Source organism: Ochotona princeps, chromosome 1, assembly GCF_030435755.1.
Source record: "Ochotona princeps isolate mOchPri1 chromosome 1, mOchPri1.hap1, whole genome shotgun sequence".
Classification (NCBI taxonomy): Eukaryota; Metazoa; Chordata; class Mammalia; order Lagomorpha; family Ochotonidae; genus Ochotona; species Ochotona princeps.
This window is the reverse complement of record NC_080832.1, coordinates 66309286-66322955: the sequence shown is the minus strand read 5'-3', so window position 1 is coordinate 66322955 and position 13670 is coordinate 66309286. Positions and strand designations below refer to the sequence as shown.

The following is a 13670-nucleotide window of genomic DNA, read 5'->3' as shown; positions in this document are numbered from 1 at the left end:
GATGATGTGTTGTCCTGATTGATTAACATTCATTTCCAGGATAGTGTAAGATAAAATATGCTGCATGGTATCCTGAAATTCTGTCCAATTTTAAACCATAACTTACCATGAAAAGTATATGTTCCTGCTTGTGTTTCAAAGTGTGATATACTGACTTAGAGAACTAGATAAATCAGGATGATGAAGCCAATTTCAATTGTATTTTCAGAACTCACAATCAAAAAATGTAATAAGGATTCACATGCACATGTTTTGTATTGTTTGAATAATTTACCAGAATAATCATTTATCAGTCAGGGCTTTATAGAGAAAAATGCACTCAATTCAAATGACTGGAGATGAATTTAACAAAAGAACCAACTACAAAAGCTTGGGGAGGGCATAAAGAAATCAAAAAAGGTAAAGCAGCACCCCAAGGCAAGTAACAGCAAGGAGATCTATCATCACCCTTAGCAGTAAAGGTATTAAAATCTATAGAGAAATCTGTGTGGCCAGAATTAGCTGTCAAGTTCTATGACTTTTGGCAGAGGTACACAATCAACTACTGTAAGGAGGTACAAAAATCTATTCCTCCCCCCACCTCCCGTCTACTGCCAGGAGTCCTGATTAGCAGAGCTTGGCTAGAGACAATAGGCAATGGACCCACTTGAGGCATGCAGTTCCTAGGCATGGTTTTCCTTGTAATGTAACAGGATAGAAAGGGACAGGAAGGATCTGGAGGAGTAGATGGAGGATACTTTGCAAAAAAAAAAATGGGTTAGGTATAAGTAGTATTGGTTTTTTTAAATAGCAGCCACACTTTCAGTAAGAAATCTTTTTTGAATAAATGAAACTACACTTAGAGCAGAGGGAAATAGGGTAGAAAAAACGAGAGGAGCAGACATGCAAATCAATTCTTGAAGCGCGGGATGTTAGCTATCAAAGAGAAACAGACTGTCATTGGAAAACGTGAGAAGCATCTGAAATACAACTGTCCTAAATAACAATTTTACATTAAACAATAAATGCAGATTTTTGACCAACTTTTATCTTGGTTCTGGAAAGCATTTCTGTTCTAAGTAGCATAAAGAAATACTAAAACAGGTTGACAAATACCCCTACACATATATAACAAGTGCACATATGTATATTTTAACATTTCAAAATATAATGTGATGAGATGCAGAGAATTTATAATTAATTAGGCTGTTTCCACAGTCCTCTAGAAGAATATTTTCCAGTATAGCTGACTGCATCATGCTGTGCATGATTTATTTATGGACTACTAATGCAGACATGCTAATCATCATAATTAATTGTTATTTTTTGCTTTGGGCCCTAATCACACAATCATGTGCTAGCTCAAAGCAAACCTGGCTATGGGCAAAAACTTAGGGCAAACTTTATTTATTGTTTTTATATACAAGTCCAATGTATTTATTAATTCATTTAATTTTTCAAGATGTTATTTCACAATGCCCAGGACAGATACCTAATTTGGCCAATTTAAAATTTCAGAAGATTACAAGCAGACAAAAAAGTGAAAGATTCAGATTTGGCATAGCTATGAAAACATTGGTTGCTTACACTATTTATCAGGTTTTATTGTTGTCAGACAATGCTATAGTTTAAATTAAATCACAATTAACTGTTGAAATCTACTTGTTGACTTTTCTATTTGCTTATATTATAAACAATTTGAGTTAATTGCTATGAGACTGATGAACATTTTTATCTAATTTATTGTAATGATCTGTGTTTCCTTGAGGAAAAGCATTTTTAAAAGAAAAATAGCATTTCATATTTGCCATTGATTTTATTCATTTCATGTGTCCAAAAATATTTTAGGCTTTAAATATTCTACAAACCTCATGTGATTTGTATGGTGGTAATCATGTAATTCATACACATGGCTGCTACTAAGGGGTAAAATAAGGACTAGAGTGAATAATAAGATTCTCTCACTGTGCCATTCATCCCACATGAGAAAGCGAGAGGGATTTAACCATAATAAATGTGGGAAAGAACTATCTCCTTAGAATGTGTGTATTTATTGTTATAGATTGATAGTTAATCATTAGAGATTGTTCAACTAGCATTACAAATGGTTAATAAGTGTGCTGCATGCAATTAGTACTAAAAAAAGGTAGGTATTTTCCAAGATTTTTGAGTGAGGACTAGAACTACTGCATGATCTGATGGTCGTTTTGGTCAACCAGAGTGCCGATTCCTTGAAGAATTAATAGGTAATGAGGTTAGTAGGATGGTGATTCAATATAGACACTCAAAGTGATCTGGGACACCACAAAGAGTCCAATAGAACAAGGGAGTTGGATTTTATTCAGGATTTTCAGAACTTCATTCTGTGTACAATGATGCTGAACCATCACAAACATCCAAGTGGTGTGGTGAAATCTGAGATGTACCAACTTGATCTTGCTCAGCCGCGTTCATAGACATCTGTAACAAGTCAACTCCTGTAGGATGAGTCTTGGCTGCAAGGAGCCTCTTGGCCTTTCCAGACACTTGGCTTCCTGATGCATGTTAGGAAAAGATAAAACGGTTGTGTTATTTGGGCCGATGGAACAGCAACTATGATTCACAACATTAGATCATCTTTGTTAGTTCTGCATAACAATTGGAATTTCTCTTCCTCTCAGTTCTACTTTCCTATCATTCCTTTCAGAAATATTAACCCGGATTTGAATCCCAAACTCTATCTCACTGTTTCCATCAGAAAACCCAACACCTATCAGGTTCACTTTGTCTTATATGCATGTTTATAGTCTTTTCACAATATAGTAAGAGTAGATCCAATAGACTGCAAATCAAAGATTAATTATTAACAAAATGGAAAGAAAGTATAACACTTTAATTAGAGCTTATCCAGTTTTTTTTAACACTATTTTTATTTATTTATTTATTTTAGTCTCCCATAAGGGACAATGTGTTTTCGGGATATTAACTTCACTCAATATTTTGAAATGAGAAAAGCTTTTTAAATTAAATTATTAGGGCCTGATGCGGTAGCCTAGTGGCTGAAGTCCTCGCCATGCATGCGTTGGTATCTCATATGGATGTCAGTTCGTGTCTGTGCAACCTCCCTTCCCATCCAGCTCACTGCTTATGGCCTGGGAAAGCAGTTGAAGATGGCCCAAAGCCTTGGGACCCTGCACTCACGTGGGAGACTCAGAAGAGGCCACTGGCTCCTGGCTTTGGATATGCTCAGCTCTAGCTGCTTCAGCCACTTTGGGAGTAAATCAGCAGATGGAAGCTTTTTCTCTTTGTCTCTCCTCCTCTCTGTATATCTGCCTTTCCAATAAAGATAATACATCTTTAACAATAAGTTAAATATTATAGTTTATATTTTATGATTTCTGTACCTGGGCATTTTACTGAAACTGAATACCCTTTGATTCTATGTTATTTTCTTGCTTCTACAAAAACTGAAATAATTGAATGATTCATATTGAATCCTTTTAAAAAGGCACTAGAAAAAAAGTATATTCCATCAATAACAGAATCAAGCAAAATGATGAGCAGATTAACATAATAAGATACATTACTTTAACACAACTGAGAATTCAAGTATTAGGAAAATAAATTGTAATTATAAATTAGTAAAAGGATAAAAACGTGAATTGTATAACAATATTAGCCAGCTAACACACTTATAAGAGTTTGATACATCAGGCAGTTTGGTTATATTAATTTCTCACAATTAGAGAGATTGACATGAAAAATATGATGACTCAACTTAAACATGATTGCTGATGGAGCACCCTCATAGTTTTGATACAGTTACCGGCAGAAGCTTCCTTCTGTAGAACACCTGCTTCTTGATGTGCTCAAACACGGTGGAGAGAGAGAGGGCATCTCTTCATCTGTTCTTCCGAAGTCGTTGATTTCATCATGAGCATTCTGTCTTCATAATTTTATATAATGCTTATTGATTTTCATAGACCTCATATTATACCACCACACTGTTGATCAGGTCTTCAGCATTCGACTGTTTGGATAATACAGTGTGATCTAGAACACTGTTTACAAAGAAATAACTTGAGGAAAACAGAAAAATGATTCTTTCAGATTGTGGAGAAACTTTTGGATTGCAGAGAGTACAGAACAGACAGTAAAGAATCTGGGACCAAGCTCTACTTGTTTTTGTTTTTAAAGATGTATTTATTTTTATTGGAAAGGCGGATATACACAGAGGAGGAGAAACAGAGAGGAAGATCTTCCGTCCGATGGTTCACGCCCCAAGTGAGCTGCAACGGCTGGAGCTGAGCCAATCCAAAGCCAGGAGCCAGGAGCTCTTCCCGGTCTCCCACACGGGTGCAGGGTCCCAATGCATTGGGCCGTCCTCAACTGCTTTCCCAGGCCACAAGCAGGGAGCTGGATGGGAAGCAGGACCGCCAGGATTAGAACCGGCGACCATATGGGATCCTGGGGTGCGCAAGGCGAGGACTTTAAACCACTGTGCCACCGTGCCGGGCCCACCAAGCTCTACTTGTGGGAGTCAATGACCCTATGACGTGGGATAGAAATGAAAGCCTAGGTATTTATTTTCCTTGGTGAAGATATGGGACTGCTGAGAGATCTTTCCATATGATTTTTGTGAATTTCAAATCTGTGTCAATCAGATGAATAGAAGACTATAGGCTAGGCAGTTTATCAATAGATATTTACCTAAATGAAATAAAGCTGATGCATCAATATAGTAATAAAAAATCAAAAGTAAGATTTCATTAGGACAACATCCTGATTTAATGGATTTACATGGTAAAGGAACCAGCTTTTTAAAGCAGTTATGAGAATAATAATTTGTAGAGAGATCTGCATGTTGCAGAGAGGAAGTGGGAGTTTATAGGAAATGCTTGAGTAACATCTAAAGTCTACTCCTGTCTTACTTTCACATATTCCTTGTTGATATTGTTCTTTTTTGGAAGTTAGGTTTTTCTCTTTATTTTGTAACTTTAATGTTTAAACAGAATTGAGAAGTTTAGTAGGCAGTGCTGATAAAAACATGTTAATTTGTTAAAGAAACAGGAGAAAATAACATGGGTTAAAAAAGGAAAAGATAATATAGAGTTAGGAAGAGAGACATGCTGCAGTGAGAGGCCCTTGAGCTTGTAGGGGAACATGGGGTTAATTATTCTCAGATGTTCATGAGAGACTATTATGTGAACCTTTTGAGTGAGTGAAGGAAAGAAACACAAATAAAGCTAATACTAACTTACCTAACAAATGTGGGAAAGGACTATCTCTTTAAAATGTGTGTATTTATTGTTATAGATTGATAGTTAATCATTAGAGATGGTTCAACCAGCATCACAATTGGTTAATAAGTGTCCTGCACACAATTAGCATTAAAAAGTAGGTATTTTCCAAGTGAACATGTCATCAACTGTTTTACTGAGTACAAATGCATAGCTTTTTTTCTTTTCCTCCCACCATTATTTTGTTGAACAATCATAAAAAAATAAGGAAGATACACAAAGCCCTTTACAGATTGATAGATGCACAAATGATAGGTGCATTTAGACAGTACAGGGAAAAAACAACTGCCTTGTTTTACGTGACGCGTATTTATTCCAGATATAAAACAAACACGGTTTCCAGTGTAGTTTAATGGATAGTGATTGAGGTTGAAAACATTATTTTGACTAACCATGTTTATACTGTTTGGTTCAGCTAATTGAAAATCAGCAAGGAATTTCCCTCTAGATAGATTTTGTATTTTATTAAATTTGTAAAATCATAAAATAGTTATGTCAACCTCAATTCTCAAAAATAATTACATATTTTTGAAACTGTCAGAACGTATTATCCAATTGTATATTATACAAACTGGTAAGCAATCTGATATAATGACGTATATGTTCTTTGGCCTTTATGAGTGGTAGGTCCAGTTCTTGACTTCAGCCTCTCGTTAGTGCAGGTTTGGGGAGGCAGCGGAAATTACTTCACTGTAAGTTTTTCTGCCACCCTTACAGGGAACCTGGGTTATGTTTCTGATTTCCTCTTCTCCATCTGATCTGGTACCAGTCTCTGTGGACCTTTGGGGAGAAAACAAACAGCTCAACACACTCTCTCTTTCTCGACCTTTCACATAATTAAATGAAAGCAATATCTTTTAATTTTACTTCCAATTAAAAAAGGACACTATTAACCAATTTTGGTGAATCTGAACTTCAGTCATCTTTATTTTCTACAAGTTGCCCTAAACACAGTTTAAAAAAGATTCAATCTGGCAGATAAAATGGCGTGGACCTTTCTCTTGATGATTAATAACCATGAAAAACGTCAATTAATTAGTTTGCTTCTACTTCTACTCCCCACTTAGAGATTTAGCTATTTATGTGAGTGACTTATTAACCTGGCTTTATACATTATCAGACTCTCCCTTGAAGAAAAAAACACACCCAAATAAGATACATACACTTGAGTAAAGCACTTTTTCAACAGAGGGGCCATGAAAGTATTTATCAGATGTTTAATATACAGTAATTGATAAAGTGAGATTTTCATTAACATGTACTCGGGTACAATTTCAGAGAGAATGCAAGCTCCCAAAGGAACCCAGAGACACTTCTCTGCTGGAGGGAAGGAGATTTATCTGTTTAGTGTTATCCGAGTTGTAAGGATGCTGGAAGCAGGCAGCTGGATGCGGTGCTGAATTCCATCTCACACAGTTGCTTCACTTCCTGTAAGGGAAGGCTGTGCTGATAAAACCATGAGTATTTGAAGCCATTATTTTCTATTCTATTTTTTTTCACTTCTGACCATCTGTAAATCATGAAGGAACAGGAATAGGTGACTTTCTTCCTTCAATACTAGATCAGTAAGTCAAACACCCCTACAGATACTTTTCCCATGGCCAAATTAATCCACATTCATCAAATTAATCATTTTCATGTTTAATTTGTCTATTTTGCCTAAATTGATTTCCCTCAAATATCCATTTACTAAAGGGCATCAGTTGCCACTTCTTCATGGAAACATTTATTTATCACTTAATTTTGCATACACTTCAAATTATTTGGATGCTTTTCCTATGACACAAATAGGGCATTTTGCATGTACAATTTTGCATTACTTATTGTCATTCTAAAGATATGTTTTGCAAATTCTTTCATACTCCTCATCACAAAAAAATTGTTGTTCCAATCTGTATTCCTGGAATGTGGGACTTAGTTATTCTCTTATAGTGAATAGAAGATAGTGAAAAGATGTCACTTGAAGAACAGGTCATAAAAATCCACGCTTTGTTTCTAAGACCTATCTCTCCCAGCTCTTTTCCTTTTTTAGGTCTCTCTCGTCAGACATTACTAGAGAAGTTCATGTATTGTAGTGACACCAGAAAGTATTGGTTAGCTTGCCAATACTCTCCTCATTTAACCTTGGGTGATTGGAGCCTCAGAAAACAACCTGGTGGGGACTTCATGAGTGGCCCGAGGCAGAATTACTGCTAAGTCACTTGAAGTTCTGATCCTTAGAGACAGGGAGAAAATAGATGCTTCTTGTTTTCTGCTGCTAACTTTATGGGAAATTTCCTTGCAGCAACGAAAAATTAACACACATGTACATGTTTTACTTTCTGTTTTAATTTATGTAAGAAGCCTTGAGGGGCCGGCTGCCCAGCTGCTCTGCCAGCAAGATGCCCCAAGACAAGATGGTCTACATCTTGGATGGACAAGTGTGGGACAGCCGGAGTCAGTTCCCATGCAGATTATCTCTGATCACAGATTTCTTCTGGGGAACAGCAGAGTCTGTGGCTTTATTTTTCAAAATTTTGCTTCACTAAGATGTGAAAAGAAGAAGGGACTACAGAAGCTCATCCGACTCCAGAAATGCTGATGGAAGAGGGCCACCAGGAAACCCTGCACACAGAATGGGCAGAATCAGTCATTTGCGCATGCGCAGTCCTCCCATTGTGGGTGGTGGATGAGGAAGGTAAATGCTTTAAGAAGCAGAGGCGGAGCTGGTACAGCCAGGCTTCTGGGTGCATGTGTGCACCCCGACCAGAACCGCCCTGTGACCTCACAGACAAAGGATGTCAGGCTGCGAACACTTTCTGTGGGGATCTGTCCTGCCTGAGCTTTGGGTTCATGAATGCTAATGTTTACCTTTTCTTTGTGTATAGTTCATGAAAGTCTTAATATAATTTTAATAAGTGAATATTTTTTGGTTGCAAGACTGATCTTAATATATTTAAAACACAGACACAGACACACACACACACACACACACACACACACACACACACACACACAGTACTACCTCAGAACCTGAAGAAGGTAAAAGGCTGAGTCCTCAGTCGCTATCGGTTTCTCCCTTTTGGATGTCTGAAATATTACTCATTGTTAAGTTACTTTCATTTGTAAATAAATTGCATTCATTCAGTAAAAAAAAAAAAGATTACATGAGCTTTCTGAAGACAAGGATGCCTACTATTAATGTTCAATTTTATTTAGGATAATCCATTCATGGAGGTATAAAGATTCACAATGCTTAATGCAATAACGCTTTATTATTTAACCAAAATCAAGTCTGATGAGAGGAAATATAATAAAAATAATTAAATACATGAATAAAATCAATTTCAATGGTAATAAAATCACTGGAAAATATAAAATAGTAATCTAAGGTAATAATTTCAATGGGAATGTTGAGGGCAGTTTAGAAAGAGTAATTAAACAGTCCTCTATGTCAAGATGTGTGATGTTAGAACTGAAACCTAAATATGATACATTGATTTGTTCTTTTTTTTTTTAAGGACAAGGGCAGAAGTTTATAGATTGAATTAGTATCAAGAAAAAAATGCCCAAGGAAATGCTTTCCTTAGCAATTTATTGAAAATAAAGTCAGATGACAGACAGCCACATAGTGAAGCGCCATTATTATTTCCCTGCAGTCTTGTAAACAGGAATAACATAACTGGATTTAGAATACAGCATTTTTGATTGCCCTGTTTCGGGTTCACTAGAAGGAGAGTGTGCGACAGTGAGCGGTCTCAAGACACTGGGTCCATTAAAGCAATTGGATCTGGCAGGAATCATGTGTAGTGTGACACTACTGAAAAACTGCCAACCTGAAGTGAGTCCCAAACTGAGGTGAAAGAACTGACTGGCTGGTTTCTCCTACTTGACATTTTAACAAGTTTGATCATCTGACAAACAATCTTTTTTCCATAAAACAGCTAATATTAAGTTTTAGCAAGGAAGTGGACCATGAAAGGTGAATTAACCATGTGTTCCTTATCAGCTTTACTCCTGATGAAGATAAACATAAATCAGGAAGATACAAACAGAGCTAACCACCAGTATATCATGGATTCGGTTGGGAGGAAAGCATCTTCCTGTCTTAATGTTCTAATGAGTTCAACTACGATCCTTCCAGTGAAGATGAGTACCCTATGTGCCAAATGAATTCCTAAGATCCATAATTAAAGATCCACAATTGTTTCTTGCTTTCAACTGTGTTTCTCATATCAGATTGTGGGTGTTAATGTACAATTTAAGAGAGATGAGTTATTTTGTTGGTAAAATGATTTAGAAGTTAGTGATTTATTTTTACAAGATTCTGGATCTTATGATACATCGTAACATGTTTAAATTATTTTATATATTGATTTTAGTCAGGCATAAAGCGCATTGATGTGACATACAAATTATAAGGAAGAAATTTTAACTGAGTTTTCAAAATTTATTCTTAATCCAAGGCCAGGTACACAAATATTCATGACAAAATTCAGAGAAAATTTTTAGATATAGATCTTTTAACTTACATGAAACTAATTTATCATCTATAAAGTGCAGCAAGATATTCTAGGTGTATTAAATTTAATTAAGATATAATCTTTGCTCTTTTAGAATAACTTATTTTTCTATCTTTAATTTCACGTCTTGTTCTATTTAACTTACTAAATTAGTGAAAAATTGCATTGCAAAAGTTTTTTCTTTTCTCTTCATTTACTGATGTTATTGGTTCATTTTCATTTTGAAATTAAATTATAAACTGTTGATTAACCAAGTTTGCAGGATTTGGAGGATGATTAAGCAATTATACAATATGTATTCAGTATTCATCTCATTAGTTCTCAAAACTCTAAAGCGTGCATGTAAAGTCTCTCTTTTTCTGCCTGTCTCCACTGCTCACTGCCCTACACACACACACACCAAATATAGAAATATGAAGAGATTAGTTTTAAAAAGCTCTTGCTAAAATCATACAGATGACCTCATTTCAAACTCATTTACAGTAAAACAAATTGAATTTCTCATTTGGAGCAATTTAATGGGAAGATAGTAATTAGAGACACTGGTATGCTAAAACAGTTACAGTAGTTTCACATTTTTTTTTTTTATTTGATCTTTTTAGACCTTAGATATTTCTCTGCAAGGTAAGTTAAAACTGTCTTCTTTACTAAGATGTGAGGTTTATATTCTAAATGACTGTTTCACATGGATATATTTTGCTCTGTACTGTTTTAAATTTGGGATGTCACTGAAAAGCTATGGCAAAGAATGCTCATCTGACATGTCATGCAAGTGGGAGCTAGCGTGGGATTTGAATGTTAGAAAACAAATTGTTTACTTCCCTGTGATCAGTGAGGGATCTGGGGTAAAGAAAAGATGTGCCATGCACTTTGAATCCAGATAAACAGCTGTATGTGTTCTCTACCACAATGCAGTTTCCAAAAATTGAATGAATTAAATCTTTACTTGTATAACACCTTATACTTTCTTAGAACAGCTGCCTTGCTGAGTCCTCTGGTCTTGCAGACTGAAGTCAAGGCATCTGCACAGTCTGCAATGTCATCGGAAGCTCCAAGTTCCGTTCATAGTGTTTGGACACTGGCACAGTGCCCTCTCATCGTGGGACAGAAGCTTCTGCACCCTGTTAAACATTCCGTTTCTCTCGCCCGTCATGACAGTCTTGACTTTTCAAGGCTGATAGATGGAAGTCAGCTGTTACTTCTTAAGAGTTGTTTCTAGATCCTCCTTTAAGGAGTGCACCTGGTTAGATCAGATCCACCCAGGAAAATTTCCTTTAGATTTACTAAAGTTAATTTTCTCTTCACTGCAGCCATCTCATCCTACAAATAGGTGTCATTCCTAATAAAAGAAGGGGATTATTAGTTGAGGTCACATAATTTCATCATGCTGAAGAGTTGAGATAATGCTTTCGTTCTTCATTTGAATTTTTACCATTATACAGCAACCATTCAGTTTGGGAATAATAACTTCTCCCCTGGAATGATTCCTGTTTAGAATAAGCAAGTTCCTTATAAATATTTTAAACATTAACCTACAATAATAAATGTATATGCATGTAACATTACATCTGAATCAACACACACACACATCATTAGAAAATGTACAGGATTGCCAATCTATTTCATGCCAATCACTTTTACTTAATTCTGTTCTAGTTTGTTTTTGTCTATTCCACTCTGGTCTACAGTTAAACACATGCTAGCTATATTTTAACCAATTGAGGTCATAAACTCATTATGTTGTCACCAGAGAAAGTTGAACAATACTTACTTAAGTCATTGTAATTATATTCTCTAGCCAATGACTATTCTTAAATAGTGGAAAAATGTATACCTCAAAATGGAGAAAGAGTAAAAGTTCAAAGAAAATAAGTCCACCAGTGAGATAATTGGCAATTCATTTGGAACTCATAAAAGTAAATAAACAAACAACAAAAATACAACAAAGTATTGAAAAAAAGCAGCATATAGGACAGCTGAAAAACTGAAAAATATTCAAATGTAACACAAGACACAGTACAAATTAACATTTTGTTACCTCCCATGACTTCCCTGTAATTTTAGCAAATTATGCCAGTCGATGGTGTAACTGTTGATTCTATACTCTACTAAGTCAAGCAAGATTGCACCTGAAAGCTTGTCTCATTTCATTTATTTTATACCATGACACTTAGACGTAAATGTGGAGCTTGGAAGTTTCATGGTGTCAGACTTCTCTGTGAACACAGCAGTACCATTTGTCTGAAATTCAGATTGAGAGAATCAGATTTGTGTGCCATCTGAAGTCTAATTGTACAAATGCCAATCTTTTTTCAGGTTCATTAAAATCTGATACTTAATTAACATCAATGTCAGTGGAAGAAAAAAATACCCAAAGCTTTCCTAAAAGCTGTTCATATTCAAATATATTTTGAGTGATAGAAGCCTATTGTTTCTCAGTGCCTAATAATGTTCTGTGCAGTGCATATATTACCTGGAGACATGCCTAAACACTTAGGTATTTGGAACTCTAATAAAAAGATAGTTTTCTAGTATTAGTTGAAAAGTACAATTTGTCAAGCAGACCTAGTAACTCTCCCATCCATCCATGAAATGTGTATCTTCAACAACATTATTTTTGACACATTCTTTACCAGCCAGTTATAGATTTCCGTGATTAAAAAAGAAGAAGCTATTTGTTGGTTGATGTATCAGAAAACATTAGACAGGGCAGATTTCAATCTGCGAAGTATCATACTAATTATATTCCTAGGCAATGTATGAAAAAACATAATACATGCAACTATGTTCTTTATTAATTAAAACAGTTATCCAGTATCCAGTGCATTCTTTAGGAGGTGGTGAATAAGTAGTGAAAATGACTCATCCAAGCAGAGAGTTAGAGTATGGAGAAATCCTGACTGTTCAGGAAGGAAGTTTATTTTACATTTGAGAAGTTTTATTTTGTTTTATGGTGTAGATTCTTAGGCTCTGGGGTTGCCTGTGCCCTTCTCCAAGGTCCCTCCTCCTTACCCCCATTGATTTTCCCTCTAATTTTACAATGGATGCTATATGCCTCTATGCAAACAGGACAAAGATGGACTCTCAGGTAAAAGAATTGAAAGCATCCTGACAGTAAGATGATGGACTCTGACAATGTCTATGCCTATGATTTTGGGAAATACTTCAATATGAGCATGATTGATTTATGACTGTTCAGAAAGTATTTTAATGGAAGCATGAATTCCTTCTGTTCTTCCATGAAACCCTTTAATGATTGCATGAATTACATAATTTCGATAATATTGGTTATTTTCCAATATTTCAGTATTTACCATATTATTTCAGAATTTTAAGATAGTAGGAAATTTGAATTAGTGAAAGATACTGAATAATGTTTTGTTCAAAGTAAACATCAGCTAATTATTTTACATGTATATTCATATGACATGAGAGGAGCAGGATTTAGTTATGCTGCCTTTGCAGTATGATAAGAAGATAACAAGATAAAAGACAGGTGCACTCAATGGAAATTAGTGGTATTCATTTGGAATAGCAAAATACACAGTATGTTTTATTAAGCATGTAGAAGCATTCTTTATCAAATGAATTGTCTATTAAACAGCAAAGCACATAGTGAAAATGAGTAATTTCTTTACTGCTATCAAGAAATGCCTTTAAAATCATCTAAAAATATAATGCATTAGAGAATAGGTCTAGAAATAGAAGAGAAGTAGAGGAAAATCACACACACACATACAAAAATCAATGAACCAGTGTTCTAAGCTCTAATTGAAGAAAAAATCCGCTTGAATAGAATTGAATCAAAGCTACAGTTTAAATGTAATCTCAACTTCAAATATAATACAATTAATACAGTCCCATAAATTGCTATCCATAATCACACATGATTCACATGCCATGATTTTCT

General features: G+C 35.3%; 1 pseudogene; it reads left to right on the top strand.

The window, feature by feature from the left end:
• The first annotated feature begins 7654 nt into the window (after nt 1-7654).
• Nucleotides 7655-7939, top strand: LOC101532268 (selenoprotein K-like; annotated as a pseudogene).
• The last annotated feature ends 5731 nt before the right edge of the window (nt 7940-13670 follow it).